Here is an 18,982-nt window from a genome sequence, read left to right on the forward strand (position 1 = left end):
TGCCTCCCACAAAACTCCAAATTCAGGCCAAATAATAATGAAGAAAAACATTATTGACTATGTGTCATAATCACATCTGTCTTCAGAAACAGAGGATTCTATTCCCAGATAGGATATTGAGTTCTGAATCATTTTAACTTATGAAGCCGATCTATTCAGAAGAAAGGTCATTTTATTATTGAAACTCAGTTTCCTTATATCCATTCCCTCTTTACAAAGTAAATAGCCAGCCAGCTTTTCTGATAAAGCTATACCAAACTTGCATTTCTGACCTCTTTACCTTTAAAATGATTGTAGTTCTTCTAGATCCTCTGTTGTCCTGTTTTACAGATTCATAAGAACTACCCAAATTTAAGAAAAGTTTATTATTAGAGTTTGCATGTGCTTCAGAGGGGTTAAAAGGAGGACAATAAGGGAGCATTGGAAAGAGAGGTGATGAAGAGGAGATGAAGAAGTGATGAAAACAATGCTTGATGGATTTATGTCTCTTAAAAAATTTTTTTGAAATCTGATTAAGAAAAAACATTCTTAACATCTTTGTGAAGATAAAACAAGGTAGTGATGGTCATTTGAATGCTTCAAAGAGGAAAATCTTTCAAAGTCAGGCTCTTTATATCTTTTCCCTGGTAACCAATGTGGTTCTGCTGGGAGGTCTCTGAAGGCAATAGGTCATCATCACCACTGGTGTCCATGGCCAGCCTTATGGCCAAGCAAGAGAGTAGTTTCACCACAGTGATCTTTCTGGGGGCTGACCTAAGAGAACACTGTGTTCTTCAGAGCTGGTAAAGATTGAAGAGCATGCATACTAAAATACCTGAGCCACCATAATAAAAAGTGTTAGGATTGACTATATATATATTTAATCTCAAGTCCATGTTTATATATATATAATAAGTTAAAATATAGGCTAAGAAGGAAACTGGACTGAGGAGAGCTCTGGAAACCACTAAACAGAATAAACAGAAGCAAAAGCAGGTATTGTTGCTCAGAAAAATGAAGATAGAGTATGAGAGGAGTCACTTTCAAACACTAGAGGGGTACCACCTGGAGACAGAAGAGACTGGCTTTGTGTTGCTCCAGGGGCAGAGCTAGGACAACCGGCAGAAGGCACTGACATGCAGATTGTGCCTCAGTTCATAAAGGGCTTTCTAACAACTTGAGAATGCAGCAAAAATCAGACCAGTCAACTCAGCTGTCCCACCAGTTTCCAGTTCAACTAACTGGACCATCTAGCCCATGAGGCAGCCTAAGAAACAATGGCAGATCTTATGAAAATCCAGACTCAGGCCGTCTCCAGGTACTGTTGACCCAATAGACTACTACTAATAGCAATGAGAGCAAACATTTATATAGCACACTTACTCTGGGCTAGGTCCTGTACAATTACTTTATCTGTGAAAAAGAGCAGCCCAAGAAAGATCTTTAACTCCTTCTGATGTAAGGCAGGAAGTAGGAAAATGTTCTTTTTTTTTCTTTTTTCTTTTTCGTTTTTTTTTTTTGACAGTGAAGCATATGTGGAATGGAAAAGAATTCAACCAAGAAAATAATGTGCCTCAGTTATTTGGTTATCTTACAATAATCTTTTTCCCCACTCATTTGGAGAACAACAAAGTTTAAATTGGAAAGTGTCTGAAGAGGATAATCAGTGTTCCAAATGACAGGTCCCAGGACCAGAGCTACTTGGAGGTCATTTTCTAAAGGGTTTGGTTGGGGAAAATATCCAGCTCCAAGCCAATAGTGGTTCTGAGGATAATACCACCCTTAGGCATGGTCAAGAGGAGCCCTTCTCCTGAGCCCCTTGCTTTAGAGCATTGCTGCCCTCTAGAATTTTCTGTTATGATAGAAATGTTCTATATCTGCACAGTAGCCACTAGCCACACATGAGTGACTCTTGAGCCCTTGAAATATGGCTAGTGTTACGGAGTAACTGAATTTTAATTTTAGATAATTTTAATTAATCTAAATTTAAATAGCCTCGTGTATCTAGTGGCTATTTTATGGGATAGCACAGGTTTAGAGAGTTCTACTCTGGCCCTTCTCAGATGATGTGCCTCCTCAAGAGGTCCAAAAAAGGGGCTAAGGGATTTTAATTTGCCCTCTTCCTCTAGGCCCTAGAAATGATAGGAGCAGTCTCAACCGGGGCAAATGAGTGCCAAAGCCATGAAAGAAAGTCTATCAGAGTCAATTTAAGGGAGTTTGGAATTAGGATCATATATAAGAAATAAAAAGGCTCATTGGAAATTGTCAACAGTTGGCTTTGATCCTAGCAGGGGACAGACATGAAAACTGGTGGTCATGATAGAGATAAGAAATAGAAGGCTGAATGAAGTTTTGTGCCCATGTGCTCATCTTGGATGGTACTTCTTTCTAGGGACTTGTGGAGGGAGACTCTTTCCAGAACCTTTAAATAGTGAGGGAAGAGCGTTTATTTTCTTCCAGCCTGGGTCATTCCTGACTCCAGACCATGGTGTGGCTTAGTCTGTTAGGGACAGGCCGCGATCGCCCATGGCTGTGGCGGAAATCATAACAGATTTTAAAAGGATAGCCATGTAGAAATAGTACTGCAGTAACTTGGTCACAACAAAACTGCATAGCTTCTAAAAAGAAATAATCTCCTCCTCCTTTGTGTACTGCTGCTTTTTCTTAAATACTGCCTTTTCTCTCAAGAGATCCCCCTTCCCCAAACTATAGAACTGAAGACATGTGTCAAGATCAGGGAAACCTAAGTTTGGCTAAATCAAAGTCCCAGTGAATTTGGGGATGAAAAAGATATTATCAATTCTCTCATTGCTGATTCTTTTCTTGAAAAGCCCTTTATTTACCCTGTCTTGGCAATTACTCTACACCTTTAATTTCCTTTGGAAATATTTACAACAATGAAGAGGAAAATTTACTTCCCTAAAGCCAGACAGCTGCCCTTGTGGTGTCTGTACAGTAATGCAATTAATGAGCCACTGAGAAGCCAAATGGAAGCACCATTGAAATCAGCCACCATGGGAGGGGAGTAGAAAACTGTAACTTTTCTTTCCTTGACTTCTCATTGAACCCAAAAAAGAAAAGGATACAGTTGTTCTATGTACATGGCTAACACTGTATTATACTGTGAGGTAATTGTATGATTATTATAAAAATATAATAGAAAATATAGAGAGAGAATAAGCAAGATTTAAGCTAGCGTGTATTAAATACCTGTTCATTCCAGGCCCTTCACATGCACCTGTACTCTGAGGTTCATTATATAAATGACAAAACAATTGAGGCTCAGGGAGGAGGGGTCACTTGTCAAAGGATGCAGACTTAATTGTCTCATGTCAGAGGTCGTGCATAAGGTGATGCTTGTCCTAATTTCTCAGGCCCTGGGGTATCCAATGCTCACATAAATTCTCACTCTGTCAAAGCTTCCACTATATTTCTCCTTTGGGTCCCCCCTAGCCCCACCTACCCCATGCGTCCCACTTGACCTCTTTCCTCTCTTCCTGAAATCTGACTTGGTCTGTTATTATTTCGTCAAGAGCCTGTTATTCTCAGTTTCACTAACTTGTATGAAGAGATTAAAATGCTACTTGTGACAGGGACATTTTGAAAAAGGTCTTCCATGGACAGCATTACCATGATCCAAAGGAATGATTCTCTAATATGGAATAGTTCAGACACTGAGGCAAGTTGCTAGGGAAATAATTTTGGTACATGTGAGTGTGGTGTTTGAGTGTGCATGTGTCTATGTGTATTTGAGGTGGGAGGTTGCTGCTAGTGAAAGATTTATTAGCATTCTCCTAAATATACCTCATAAACCAGTGCTTTCAATACTTTCTCATTATTGCTCTTCTACAGAGACTTTTTAGACATTTTTTTCCCTATTTTCCCCCTTCCATGAATTTTTTATATCACTGATATACTGTTATCTGTTTAGATACTATCTGTGCTTGATACATTAAAAGAGTAAGAATTTTTAGATCCCCTAAGAACCAATTTTTGCCCCATTGGGAATGATTTCACCACCATTGAGAATGCATGCTAATAGACCAATGCTACCCAACACGGAATTGCCTCATGGTAAGAATGTGCTCTGTGATTTAAAATCCTAGCTCCACCTCTTCCTGACTATGTAACTGGGGCAAGTTATTTAACTCCTTTGTGCTTTAGTTCTCTGATCTGTAAAATGGGGATGTGCCAGTTTGAATGTATTATGTCCCCCCAAACACCATTATCTTTGATGTAATCTTGTGTGGGCAGACCTATCAGTGTTAATTAGATTGTAATTCTTTGTGTGTTTCCATGGAGATGTGCCCCACCCAACTGTGGGTGATGACTCTGATTGGATAATTTCCCTGGAGGTGTTGGCCTGCCCATTCAGGGTGGTTCTGAATTAAATTTCTGAAGCATTATATAAGATAGATAGAAGGAGCAAGCTGGTACAGCCAAGAGGGACACTTTGAAGAATATACAGAAGCTGAGAGAGTAGCTGCAGATCAGAGACAGTTTGAAGACTGCTGTTGAAACCAGACTTTTGCTCCAGAGAAGCCAAGAGAGGAAAAATGACCCAACAGCAACTAAGAGTGACACTTTTGAGGAACTGTAGCCTAGAGAGGAACATCCTGGGAGAAAGTCATTTTTGAAACCAGAACTCTGGAGCAGACGCCGGCCACATGCCTTCCCAGCTAACAGAGGTTTTCCGGGCACCATTGGCCATCCTCCAGTGAAGGTACCTGATTGTTGATGACTTACCTTAGATACTTTATGGCCTTAAGACTGTAACTGTGTAACCAAATAAACCCCCTTTTATAAAAGCCAATCCATTTCTGGTGCTTTGCATTCTGGCAGCATTAGCAAACTAGAACAGGGGATAATAATAGTACTTATTTCATAGGGTTGCTCTAGGCATTAAGAGAATAAATACATGTAAAGCACTTAACAACAGGTCTGGAGGCAGAGTTGATATTAAGTAAATATTATACATTATATTTCATGCCAAGGTACATATGGGAAGTGAAGGTATTTGTATCACAAACTGGGAGGCACTGGTTTTGTGGTATCTATATAGGGCTTGATGAAAAATGTTTTAATTTTTTTATTACCTAGTTACTTTAAGAACAAACACACACATAGGAAAAATACACACTTAAATTTGTGTAAAACTTTCAAATGAAATTTCAAAAATTTTAATGAGAATTTTGAACTTGTTTGTCATCATTGACAAAAATCTTTGCAATAAATGGGGATGGCAAATTGTTCAGGAGAAATGCTTATAGGTCTCAAGTGTTAAAATAATAATTATGAATTCAGGATCTTTACAGAAGAAGTCATTCAAATAGTTCCCAAAGATAATTTTAATTGGTATAAGTTTTGAATGGTTGCTTTAAAAAAGGTTTAACACCTTTATCATTATAAAGATTTATACCCCTCGTATCTCAAGGCAGGCTCTTTGGCATGCAGCAGTGTGTGGTGTCTCAGTGGCTAAGAAGCTGAGATGTAGGCTAGGAAGCTGAGATGTAGACTATTGCCTACGCAATTTTCTGTAAGTCAAACATGAGTAAGATGAATTTTACCTAATAGAAGTCCTTTGCAAAAACACTTTGCTATTGCGAAATTGTAATGATCCAAAAAGAGCATCCAAGCTTGGCATCTTAAAGAGGAACTAATTCCGGCCCAGTTCTGAGCAGTCACCATATGCTTCATAAACGGAAGGGGCAAGGGGTGGCAGGAACAGGAGAGTAGAGGAGAGGACAGCACAAAGGACCAATTACAGGGTACACTGAGGACCAAGGTCTGGTCAGATGGGGCTGGAGGCTAATCTGTGGCTGTGAGATCTGTGACAGAGCTGGTTTCCTGCACCAAGCCCCAGTACAGGATTATACTCTGCTCATTTACTATACTCTTTCTTACTATGAGGTGTGGAAAGCTGTTGGATTTCAAAAAATACAGCATTAAATATCCTCTTGCCTTTATTTGAATAATTTCATGCTCTTCATTATTGTTTCCCAGCAGTGAACTCAGAGAAGAACTGTATGTTCTAGCCAAGCCTAATGATTGTTTTATAAATATTTATGAATCAGATACTATCTTCTTTTCTTTCCCCTCTCTCCCTGGCTATACATTATTTGGAGGCCCATTTTTCCCTTCCTAGTAGCTCCTTTGACGTTTTGGTGGGCTGAGAGAGCATTTGGAGTTTGACATTTTTCTTTGATTTGCTTGCCTATATTTTGGGAGTCTTTGTTAAGAAGCTTCATTCTGAAGTATTTAAAGTTGGCCTCTCGAGGCTGCTTCACTGTTCACTAGTCCGAAACCAAACCGAAGCCTCTTTGTAAAGATTTAGGTTCTTTTTCAGAAAAAAGAACCAGTTTAGTGAATTCATTTATCAACAGAGGAAAGTTCACTCTGTTTGGAACACTTTTGCCTATCCTAAAAAGCATTAGAAATAAGGGAAAAAATGGAAGAAACAGCTGGAGCAGAAAAGTTAAGAACTGAAATCAATAACTAGCTCCATATATCAGGTTTTGTTCCTGAAAAGACTGCTGTCCATTTTCTGGCAATGAATGATACTCCATCCACAGTGTTTGGAAATCTGCCCCAGTGGCCATGGCTTTCAGGAAGTGGTGCCAGACTAATTAGATTAACTGCTCCAGGAATATTATATTTGATTGATCCCAGTTTTTATTCTAAACATCAAATAACAAGGGAGGCGTTTATAAATGCAAGTTTTCTGTGTAGTACCAATAGGTTCTCCTGATCTTCACTTATTGTGCTAGGACAATAGGACAGCATTAGGTGGGGAGAGCACAGTGAGACCCATAACACCTTCTGTGTTGTCAGCATCTAATGTGGAACTTGCTTTCCAAGTATTTCTTGTGGGTAAGTGTGCCTGGAGCCAAGGTTATTATACTTAGGTCTGCCAGGAAGAAGTAAGTGCTTTTCTAAGCTGCTTCACTAGGAGACCTGTTGGAAAGCAGGGATTCACAATCAGAAAGTAACCTCCACCACAACCATCCAATCAATAGCAACAACAATAAGAGCAAGAGAATGTTAAGTGTCTATTTTGTGTTAGATAGGCGTCATACAAAGTGCTTATCTCACCTTCTCTCATTTTGCAATGATGCACATGACACAGCACAATTAAAAATATTCGGGACAGCCTAATGAGATAGGCTGAGGAAGCTGAAGCATAGAGGGACTAAATAACATACCCAAGGCCACACTTCTTGGGACTGACAAGGCTGGGATGGAGCTGAAGCCATCTGATTCCACAGCCAGTGATCTAAAGCTCTGCACTACACTCTATAATAAAGAGCTGGACCATTGCAGTACGGTAGAAAGAATTCTTTACTGGCTTCTGTTTTCTCATCTGATAGAGAAATAGAACACTTACGGGTATTTACTAATTTTTTTACTGGTCCTGTAAAGTCCTCCCGAAATGGGATTCTTTGTTCTTCAAGATATTTCCAAAAGAGACCAAGGCAAGGAGTAGCTAGAATATCCTTTGGAAAGAGGGACAAGTTCATCCTCTGGTGTTGTCTGGTCAGGGAGTTTTGGTGAGGCACAGTCCTGCATCCTCGATGGGTGGTGCAGAGCTGGCCCAAATGCTAATCCAGTTTGGATAATCACATCTGGAGACATACAGATTCCCCACCTGTGACTTGAGGGAGAGAATGGTGTGCTCTAAACAGTCCATATAAGATACAGGTTGCCAGCAAGCTGCCAACCCACAAACCCCAAACCCAGCAAAGCACCAAATTGCAGCCCTTCCTGACCTTTGCCAGAAGGCACAGGAAATGGGGTCTGGGAATTAAACTTACCAATTTTTTTAAAATCAAAGTAAATAAAAAATAGTTTAGGGCTTCACCAAGTCAGGTCTAGTAGACCCCTTCTACCTGGGTTCAACGGCATAGTTTACACTGGTTTTCACACTTTTACGTTTTTAAACTAGTGGAACCCTTTTCAAAAACAAAGTCTCATGTAGCTCTCCACTATATAAGAAAGATTAAGTTGGAATTTGTCCGAGTTCAGCTGCAGCTGGGGGAGGAAGGGCAAGAGCCCACCTGCTCCATGCACAGTGCCCCTAAGGCACCTCAATGGCTCCCTGGCTATTTGTTAACTACCCTCTGCCATATTTTGGGGAACTATACATTTACATTACTTTTGAATATATTTTACAGAGCAAAGACAAATTCTAGTTTAACCAAATTAATATATTATTAAAATGACCACAGAATTTAAATTGCTGAATTCCAAATTAATGAAGTTTGGCTGACTCTATGTATTTCAAGTATCATGGGATTCAAAAGTAAAACTGTTTATAATAGAACTTTTCAAACATATATAGAATAGATATATTACATAATAAACCTCTATGTAGTAATCAACAAAGTTAACTAACATTTTGCCAAACTATTATCTATCCTAAACCCTCTCTTTTTTTTTTCTGGAGTATTTTAAAGAAAATCTCAGACTTCATTTCATTTTGTTCATATATACTTCAGCATGCAATTCTAAACAACAGGAAATTTTTTAAAAGAACAAAACCACATACCATAATTATACCTAACAAAATTATTGGCAACCCTTTAATAGAGTCATAGCATTTTAACCTTGGAAGTTTAATCCAGTCTGTGTTTCTCAATGTGTACTTTGAAGAATACTAGTTTTGATGTATATGACTGGTGTTTTTAGAAAAAGGATTTCATAGTCAAATAATTTGGGGAAACTCATAATTTAAATAAAGTTAAACAAATTGTCTACCTTCAAGATTTCTCTAGGCCTTTAATATGCTAATTTTCATGTGATTTTCAAAGGGGAATTCACTATGCAGAAGTATATAAGAGTATAAAGCACCTGGACTGTAAATTCCTTGAGGGCCCAAAGGATTTTTTTCATGATTGTTTCCCCCAAAGAGTTAAGGACACAGCCTTGCTCCAAATGGTAATGAAGAAAAATAGTAAAGAAACATTAATTATCATTTTACCAGATGAAGATGCTGCTTAGGAGGGATCTACAATCTAACTTAAGAAGAAAGGACATATGCCTTTCTAACAGCTTGAGAACCACATGACATAAAACAATACAGCTATAAGTCAACAGATTTCCAAAGTGAGAGAGACCCATGTGGTCTTAGAGAGCTCTTCTGTTGAGAAAATATCATGATGGAGATGAAGCTTGGGCAGGGCTTGGAAAGATGGGTGGAAGACAGGAAGACATCTGGAGTATGACTGAATAGCATGAATAATAACACGGACATCTGAATAATTACGGTGTGTTCATGGAAGAGGCCAGCCAGGTTAGGGAATGGTGGGAAATGAAGTCTGATAAGGAGGGTGTGGTGAGAATATTGCAGAATTTGACACTTGACTTGGAATATGATATAGGTGGCATGATGATAAACTATTTGAGAGCAGAGATGGTATCTTTTAGGCATTCTTCCAAGTAGAATACTTTAAATACAACAGGTTCAAATAAATAGATGTTTATATATTACATTCCATTAAATTGAGTGAGCCATGAATTCATCAAATCTGAGCATAAACTCTTTGATCAAGATGACTAGCTATAGATTACTACAGACAGACAAAACTCTAAGAGGAAGGCCTATAGGATGGGTTTATTTTGATGGAAGTGAGGGAAGGAAAGGATGTTTCAGTGGGCTCTATAAAATGTTGGGGGGAGGAGTTAAATTGGTAAAACAGGACCTTCTAGTGCAGCAAGAGAGAAGGAAAAAAGCAGGTTAACAAAGGCTATAAAAAAGTCCTCAATCGAGTAGAATGCTGTATAGTGGAGTCCTATCTTCAAGAAGATTTCAGATTCTAGAATTGACACTGATGTTAAATAATGTGTGTAGTCTAGATCTGTACTTTTCAAAGGATGATTCATGAACTGGTACAAGTCCTGTTTCTGGTCAGCAATGAGATAAGTATTAAAATTGAGAGTAAGCCATTTGGCATTGCCAGGCATCCAAGCAAGCAATTATTTTTATAATAATTACTTTTTATTGCATTTTACAATAAAATATGAGTTTATCAGGTATTGGAAAAAAATACTAGTGCTTTACCACAGATATTTTGGGACGCACAGTCTATATAATTCTTGAAAACAACCCTATGGAATAAGTCTTCTCTCACAGCCAGTTTTTCGTTCTGCATTAGAACAAGTGACTGTTGGAAAACCAGATGGCTTGCATTTATAGGCCATATCATATTAGAAATCATGTGCCTAATCCCTAGAAGCCATACCTGGCCCAGGCTGTTGCTTACACTTTAAGAGGTATGTGAAAACTGGGACTGATTGAGGGAGGAGCAGGTTACACTATCTCCTGTTCACTGAGGGCCTATGTTCTTTGATTATCATTACAGGAGGAATTACTGGCCCTGTTAAATTATTTTCTCCTACTCCCTGTTTCCCTCTTATATTCCCTCCCTCCATCTTTTTACTGACCACATACATTTGATCCTTTACTACTATACAATGGGATTCCCATTTCTCTTCTGTTTTTGCTATTATCCTCTAACCTCTTCTCTTCCGACATGTTTCCCCTAAATGAACTGAGATTGGTTATTTATCCCCATTTTTTCAGATGAAGAAAATGATTTGCAGAGTATGTGTGGTCTGCCCAAATCATAGGGCTAGTAAGTAGCAGAGCAGGAAGCAGAATTCACTTCTTCTGATTGCCTGCCCAGTGGTCTTGACATTTGGCCATGGTTAGAGGCAGCTGAGTAGAGCCACAGGTTCCAAACTGCTTCATAAATATAAAGAAACAATGTGTGCAAAGGGTCAGCATGGAAATTGGCAGAAAACAACTGCTCTATAAAATGTTGGTTTCCTTTCCTTAAAAATTCCAGAAGATAGAAAGAATGAAGGAAAAGAGGTTGGGCCTTTGAGGGACACCTTTACAATCACAGGATTTCAGGGTTGGCATCACACAAATCACTTAAGTCAACCTTTCCCAAACTGTTTTCCAACCAATGCTCATTAGGTCCCAATCTCTGCCACTTACTTTTTGACCTGATTCAAGTGCTTAAATTTGCTGAGCCCTAGTTTTTTCATCTAATAAAAAAGATTGACACAATTTACTTTGCAGAGCAGCTGTGAGCAATAAAGATAATATGCCTAGCACATAATGGACACTTGATGGTTGGTACGGTTATGTTATGTCTCCACAGTTTTGCAATTGACTTTATCAAGGTAGAACAGTCATGTCAACCAATATATTGAGCACTGCTTCAGCTGGATCTTATGTGGAATAGATCTGCTACCCTTAACTACCTACTTTTTAATTCAAAAGTCAGGTGATTAAGTTCAAGTATAAACAGTAAGCAATCACATGTACAAATACAAAATGCTTGTATGCATTTGTTTTTTAAAAAATATGTATCCTTCCCAAATTTCCTTTGTATGGCACAATATTTGATCCTGCAGGGATGATTTATTATAGTTTGCTAGCCCTGCTCTTTCGAAGCCGTATACACTGGAGGAAGATTAAGAGGTAAGACGGAACCATCTGGCAGTATAATTACACGTACAACTTTTAATGTTATTGTGTATGTATCAAAGAGACTGTATGAAAATTTAAAGAGATAAATATTTTAAATGTAGAAAACGAGAACACTTCTGTTAGTGGAAGAGAAAAAAAAAGAATTTAATAATATGCCAGTCAAACTTGCTTTAAGTAATTATGTTATTTCAGATCTACAAGATAAACAGGCCACACCACAGAACAGGGTATGGGCTATAATTTAATAAACACATGTCCCACAAGAGTGATGAAGAATATGGCCAAAGGCTGAAATTGGATGCATACATGATCTGGGGGGTGTAACATCATTTTTAAAATGAATCACAGTCTAAACTTGGATTCGGCTGACTTATTGAAATCATACTTTTGCATGAAATGTTGTTTTTCCTATAGGGGCACTTTTCCCAGCTTATTTTTAGTTGAGGTCTTTTGAACAAAACACTGCAGTTTCACTAGGGGCCAGCTAAGGATACTTTTTAGGAACTTTCTCTCCATATTAGATCCTCCTGGACCCACTTCCAAAGCTTCTCCAGCCTCAGTGACTTCCCTGCCCCCATTCCCTTCAAATTAACTGCAGAAAACAGACATTTTTCAAGTTTGCAAAATTTATGTCCAGATGGATCCTGTAAACATACTTTACCTTAAGCAAGAGGCAGTGTAGTGTTGTGGGAAAATACAGGAGCAGGCTAATAGGAAAGCAGGTTTCTAAGTCTGGCACAGCCTTTGATGATGTGGGGGCCTTGGGCAAGTCACTTCAGTATTTTATCCATGCAGAGTGGGATGAACCAGGGAACCTTAAATCAAAAAATTCAACTGCAACATTCTGTGATGCAAATTTTCTACCTAGATTCAGTCAGTGAAATCCATAGAGCTAGTTCTTTCTGCAGTTCCATTACTTACTAACTGTATGATCATATGCAAACTCATTAGCCTTTTGCAATGAATTGCAAGTGATATATACATTATCAGTTTTCATAACTATAACATCTGCAAAATAATAGTATTTTCTTTGATAGCATTGCTGTAAAAATTAATTGAGATTGTCTGAAGAACCACTTCGGCAGAGTGCCTGCTGTAGACCAGGTATTCAATAAACATTAGCTATTATTTGGCAGGTATTCAATAAACATTAGCTAATATTTGGCTTTCTGGATACACAGTTTTAATTCATTTTGATAAGAAGGCTATATAGATTCTGAGAGTTTCTCAGAAGATATTATTTCCAGAAGTTGCATTTCCTATTTAAATGTCTCTATTCAGGTTCCACCCAGCTTTTTCCTACTAAAGGGACCCCAGGCAAAGAACAATCTACCCCAGCCAAGGGCCAACATTTTATCATGCCACTCCACCTTCTGGGCCAAGTTCACGTTTGTCTGTTGCTGGGAACTGTCTAGCTTCCTTCTTTTGTTTTGTTTTGTTTTTTTCAGTCCCAGATTCAAAGGATGTAATGTCATACGAAATTACATTCTGGGATAAAGTTAAAATAAACTAATGGGTGCTCTGGTATAATGGTTCAAGCATAACCTCTGGGTTTAGCTCTTGGCTCTGCTTGCTGTGTAACCTTGCACAAGTTATTTAACTATTCTCTTCCTAATTTTCACCATCTGTAAAATGCATATAATAACAGCACATATCCCATTGAGTTGATGTGAAAAATAAATGACTTATTAATTAAAACAGTGCTTACCACATAGTAAGCACTATGTGTTTCTTAGGGATTATTTCTAATTATTAGATTTCCAGAAAAGAGAAAAAGTGTGAGAATGAGGTCCAGAAGAATGAACTTAACTAATCCAATGCCATTCAGCAAATAGGCCAAAGTGAAAAGTCTAAGATTAGAGGAGAATTGTGTCTATATATGTATCAGGAATGAAAAGGATATTCCACAGGTTCTATGTACGACAGAAGCAAAGAAAGACTGATAGAATGAAGAACTTTTACTGTTTCCCGAAGTGTCTACTATATGCCAGTCATGTTTATAGAAGACCTCATTTAACGCTCACTATAGCCTTCTCTGAGTTATTGTCTGTCCCCATTTTGCTGGTGAGTGAATTAAGACCCAAAGAGATTCAGTAGCTTGCTGAAGTTCACACAGGTAGTAACTTGGATTTGAATCTCTATTTAACTGACATCAGAATCCATGTCTGGCCAAGATGCCATGTTGCCTTGCAGTTGGGGAGCTCTGGGAAGTGGAGAGTTGCTTCTGGGGAATTATTCTCTTGTTTATTTTTTGGTCAAAAATTTACAATGTCATTTCACTTCCTCAGGTATTTTTCTGTAAGAAACCTTAGGATATACTGATATCATCTCTAAAATAGTTAACCACAGAGGAAATTTCTTAAAGGAGTTGAAATCCTGATAATGATTTCTCCTTGCTTTAAAATAATATAAACAATTTTTCTTTTCCATGTGGGCAGAGGTCAAAGGACATAGGATTCTGGAAAATGACCAGTTTGCTTAATGTTTTTTCAAAAGTTATTGTTATTTTTAATTATAAATTCTAGGCTTAACAAATTTTGAAAGTGGCATGCCAGAATTACTGATAGATACTCTACAAATAAAGAGCACAAAATTAGTCGTTTGTCTCAAAGGACTTTCTTATTTATGTCTGAAACCTTAAAAAACTTAATTATTGTCAAAATGGAGAGATTTTCTTTTATGCTGGAGTGATTATTCTTGAAAGGAAATGAGTGTTTTAAGAGTGAAGCAGTCAAAATGGTGAAAAAGGGAGAAAAAGTCATCAGAAAATCTATTGGAAAACCCTGAAAAGATCAGAGAGTAACTTTCTGGTCTGGTTATAGCTATTTTTTTTCTTATGAGTTTGACATTTGACCTCACTCTCTACCTTAACAAAAAAACATTCAACTTTTTATTGTATTTAATTTCAAATTTTTATGTGCATAAAGAAATAGCCTAGTTTCTCAGGAACATTTTCTATTATAGATTATAAATAACACACAGAATCAGTTATATTCAAGAATATTTTTGTCCTCTTACTTCAGTTCATTTTCAGTATCAAGCCAGAAGATGATCCCCTGAAACAACACAAGAACTTATTTTTCTTTTAATAAAACCACTCTTCTTTTTTATCACACTTACATTAAACATTTTATGAATGTACTAAAAAATATTGAAGCCAACATTAAAATGCTCCTCTCTCATAGCAAAATTATGCTTCTTCATTCTTCTCACCCTCGGTGTCATGCAACATTCCGGCCAGACTCTGAAATGTGGCCTTTGTTGGCCCCTGAGGGTCTAAGTGTGGACTCCAGCAAGAAAAATACAAAACAAGAATCTGAAAATAAAATTGTAACTGAATGAAAAAACCACTATGGCTTCTTCTATGAAAACTATCTTGAAAATTCAAGGTGCCATTTAAGTTATTAATTTATTCATTTATTTAATTCATTTAACAATTATTATTGAGGACTTGCCACATGCCAGATACTATTAAGAGATGTTGGAGTGTAACAGGGAAAAAATCAGTTACAAATCTCTGGTCACAAAGCTTACATGCTGGAGACAGAAGGAGATAAATAAGTAAAATATATAGTTTATTGTAAGATGAAAATTGAATAGACAAGAATAAACAGGAAAAGGAGGATAAATGGTGGGGTTGGGTGTTGCTATTTTAATAGGGTAGACAGAGAAGCCCTGACAAAGCGAATTGAGTAAAGACCTAGAAGAGATTAGAGAGGAAGCTAAGTGAGCACCTGGAAAAAGATTTTCAAGGGAAGGATCAGTGGGCACCCTAAGGTAGCAATGTGCTTAATATGTTCAAAGAATAGCATAGAGGCTTATTTTTTAATAAAAACTTCCACATTGCTGTTTTGAGATTAGACAGAAGAGGTCAAGAGGGAATTAGAGACACTAATTAGGAGGCTAATGAGTAATATAGGTAATAAATGATGATACTTGGACAAAGGTGGTAGCAGTGGAGATGATATAAAGACAAAACACATATACATGGTGCTAACCTGCAACATATCTTGTGACTCTATAAGTAGCATCCAAGAGAGGCAAATATTGTTCAGCATCTGTTTCCAATACAGTTTACCACCCTTTCTTTCTGAAAGAATCAATCAAAGGCTTTAAAAAATAGCCCTTTGCATTTCCATATCAGATTTCCACCAAAAAAATCATACTGTGAATTCGATTGAGATAGCATTGCATATATAGAAAATTTGGAAGTGAACTGACATATTTCCAGTATTGAGTCTTTCAGTTCATGATCATAAAGAAGACCTCCATTAATTTAGGTCTTCTCTTTAATATCTCTCAATATTGTTTTCTGTGTCTAGGTTTTTGTGCATTTTTGGTACATTTACTCTTAGTTTTTATTTTATTTTTAAATTCTGCTTTCTAGTTATTTGTTGCTGGAATATAGAAATACAATTGATCTCTATGTGTTGACCGTATATTCAATAACTTTGCTACATCTTTTCAGTTTATCTGAAGATCCTTTTGGATTTTCAGCATACACAATCACGTCTTCTGGAAATAATGACAGTTTGATTTCTTCATTGCCATGTGTTATGGAACCTGGCTAGGACCTCCTGTACATCGTTAAATAGAAAGGTGTTTGTGGGCATCACTGTTCTTGTGCCACATCTCAGGTGGAAATCTTTCAAGTTCACCAATAATCATGGTATTTTCAGTAAGTTTCTTTTTAAAGATTCACTTACCAAATTCTTTTCCTTCATTCACAACATGGTAAGTGTTTTTGTCATAAACTTTTTGATTTTTTTCAGTCACTCTTTTTTGCATGTGTTGAGGTAGTCATGTGATTTTTCTCCTTTATTCTGTTAACATGGTGCATTAATGTAATTAATTTCCAAAAGTTGAGCAAAGCTTACATTTCTAAAATAAACCCAACTTTGCCATGATTCAGTGGCTAATATTTTGTTTAGGATTTACGCATCTATATTCATGAGAGAGAACAATTTTCCTTTCTTGTAATGGCCTTGCCAAGTTTTGTGTCAAAGTTATGCTTTTGTTCATAATTTCTTTTTAACTTTATCAAGTGTGTAATATTTGAAGTGGTGAAACCCTTTTGTTACTGATATTCATAATTTATGCCTTCTCTCTATTATTGATACTCATACTCAGTTTAAGGGGTTATAAATTTTATTAGTCTTCTAAAATTTCACTTTTGTCTTTTAAAATATTATATTGTCCATTTGTTCTTTATTGCATTAATTTCTGCTCTTTAGTATTTTCTTCTTACTTCTTTGGCTTTAAGTCGCTCTTCTTTTTTTCTAAATTCTTTGAATGAATACTTAGAGACATGAGTTTTAACCTCTCTCCTTTCCTAAATATATGTTGTTAAAGCTATATTTTTCCCTCTAAGCATAACTGTAGCTGCATCCCACAAGTTTTGATATATCATATTTTCATTATATATGGTTCAAAATACTTTTTATTTCATTGTGATTTCTTTTTGATCTATGTGTTTAAGTATATTCATTAGTCTCATACTTGTGGATTCTCCATTTACCTTTGGGTAGTAACTTTAGTTTTATTCCACTGTGGGTAATTAATGTACTTGTGTGACATCAATCTTTTGAAATTTACTTAGAATTACTTTGTGCCCTAGGATATTGTTAATTTTCATAAATATTCTACATATTTTGAAAAAAAATGTTATCATTGAACACAGAGTTCTATATTGGACAACTGTATTAATTATGTTCAAATTGATTACATTCATTCTTTTTTTTCTTTTTTTTTTTTTTTTTTGCCTATTTATTCTAGTATTCCTGAGAGCGTTGGGTTAAAATTTTCACACCTGTTAATTTTCTCCAATTTTATTTCTTCCAGCTTTTTCCTCCCTCTATACTGAAATCATTTCTTCAGGTACTTATACTTAGTTTTTATTTAACCTCATATTAATAGATCATTTTATAATTATGAGCAGTCCCTGTTTTATCTCTAGCAATGCTTCCTGCCTTTCTGAGTATTTTTCTTTTGATGTTAATGAAGCTATACTGGCTGTGTGTGTGCGGGTGTGTGTGTGTGTGTGTTCTGTTTCTCTGAAGAACTCTGACTAATTCAGGGAATTACTATTACTGTCATGTATCAATAACTCAAACTCAACATGTCAAAGCTGTAGTCTCTGCTTTCCTGAGACAGTCAGCCATTTCTGATATTTCCAGTAGCAACTCCGTCTTCTCAGTTCTCCAAGCTAAAGAGCAGAAAAATGTTATAGTTTTTCTAAACCCTCTGTCCAGTCTATCACTTTCTCTAGCCAATTCTTTTTTTTTTTTTAGTTTTTTTTTTTTAATAAGAGAAGTTGTGGGCATACAGAACAATTATGCATACAATAAGGATTCTCCACCACCAACACTTGCATTGGTGAGGAAATTTTGTTACAATTGGTGATAGCACTTTTTTTTGTAATTCTACTTTTTTTTCTGTAATTCTATTTTTTTTAACATTAGTTACATTTGTTACAATTGATGAAAGATTATCAAATCTTTCATCAGTGTAGTACTATTCAAGTAGTACTATTAACTATTGTCCATAGTTTACATAGGGGTATTTTCCTCCATATTCCAACCTATTTTTTTTTCATGCCTGTCTTCAGTTTATTACTCATCTACACATACACTGGATAAAGGGGTTGTCAGTCACAAGTTTTTACAATCACATGCTCACAAAATGAAAGCTATGTAGTTATATAATCATTATCAAAGATCAAGGCTTGGATTACAGTTCAACAATTTCAGGTATTTCCTTCTGGCTATGCTAAGACACTGAAAACTAAAAAGAAATACCTATATAATGAGTCAGTAGACTTAATTGTTTGTTGAATTCTAACTTACCAGTTACAACTGCTCCCTCTCATTTGATCATTCTCTCAATCTTCAGGGATACCTGGGCAATGGCCATCCTAACTTCTTGTGCTGAAAAGGGTTGTCGACTTTATGGGGTAGAGGAGTGAAACTGGTTGATGTTCTTAGAGAGACTGGTAACTGGGTTTCAGGGCTTATCTGCCATAGGACCCATCTGGAGGCTTTAAGTTTCTGAAAAAATAAATTTTATAGGTAAAACTTTTATAGTCTTAGATAGAGCCAAGGGTATTCTTTAAGGTTTTCAGGAATACTGTTGGTTAAGGCTTGGCATACTGTGGCAGTTTGCAATATCTGGTTGATGCTTGCATAAGAGTAACCTCCAGAATGACCTCTCAACTCTATTTGAAGTCTCTTAGCCACTGAAACTTTATATTGCTTCATTTCTCTTCCCCCTTTTAGTCAATAAGGTATTGTCAAATCCAGGATGCCAGGGCCAGGCTCATCCCTGGGAGTTATGTCCCACATTGCCAAAGAGACTTACACCTCTGGGAGTCATATACCACATTGGGGGAGGGTAGTGAGCTTATTTGCATATTTGGCTGAGAGGGAGAGACCACATCTGGGCAAGAAAAGAGGTTCTCTGGGAGTGACTCTTAGGTATAGTTATAAGTAAGCTTAGATTTGGCATTAT

The sequence above is a fragment of the Choloepus didactylus genome, chromosome 15 (genome assembly GCF_015220235.1).
Source record: "Choloepus didactylus isolate mChoDid1 chromosome 15, mChoDid1.pri, whole genome shotgun sequence".
NCBI lineage: Eukaryota > Metazoa > Chordata > Mammalia > Pilosa > Megalonychidae > Choloepus > Choloepus didactylus.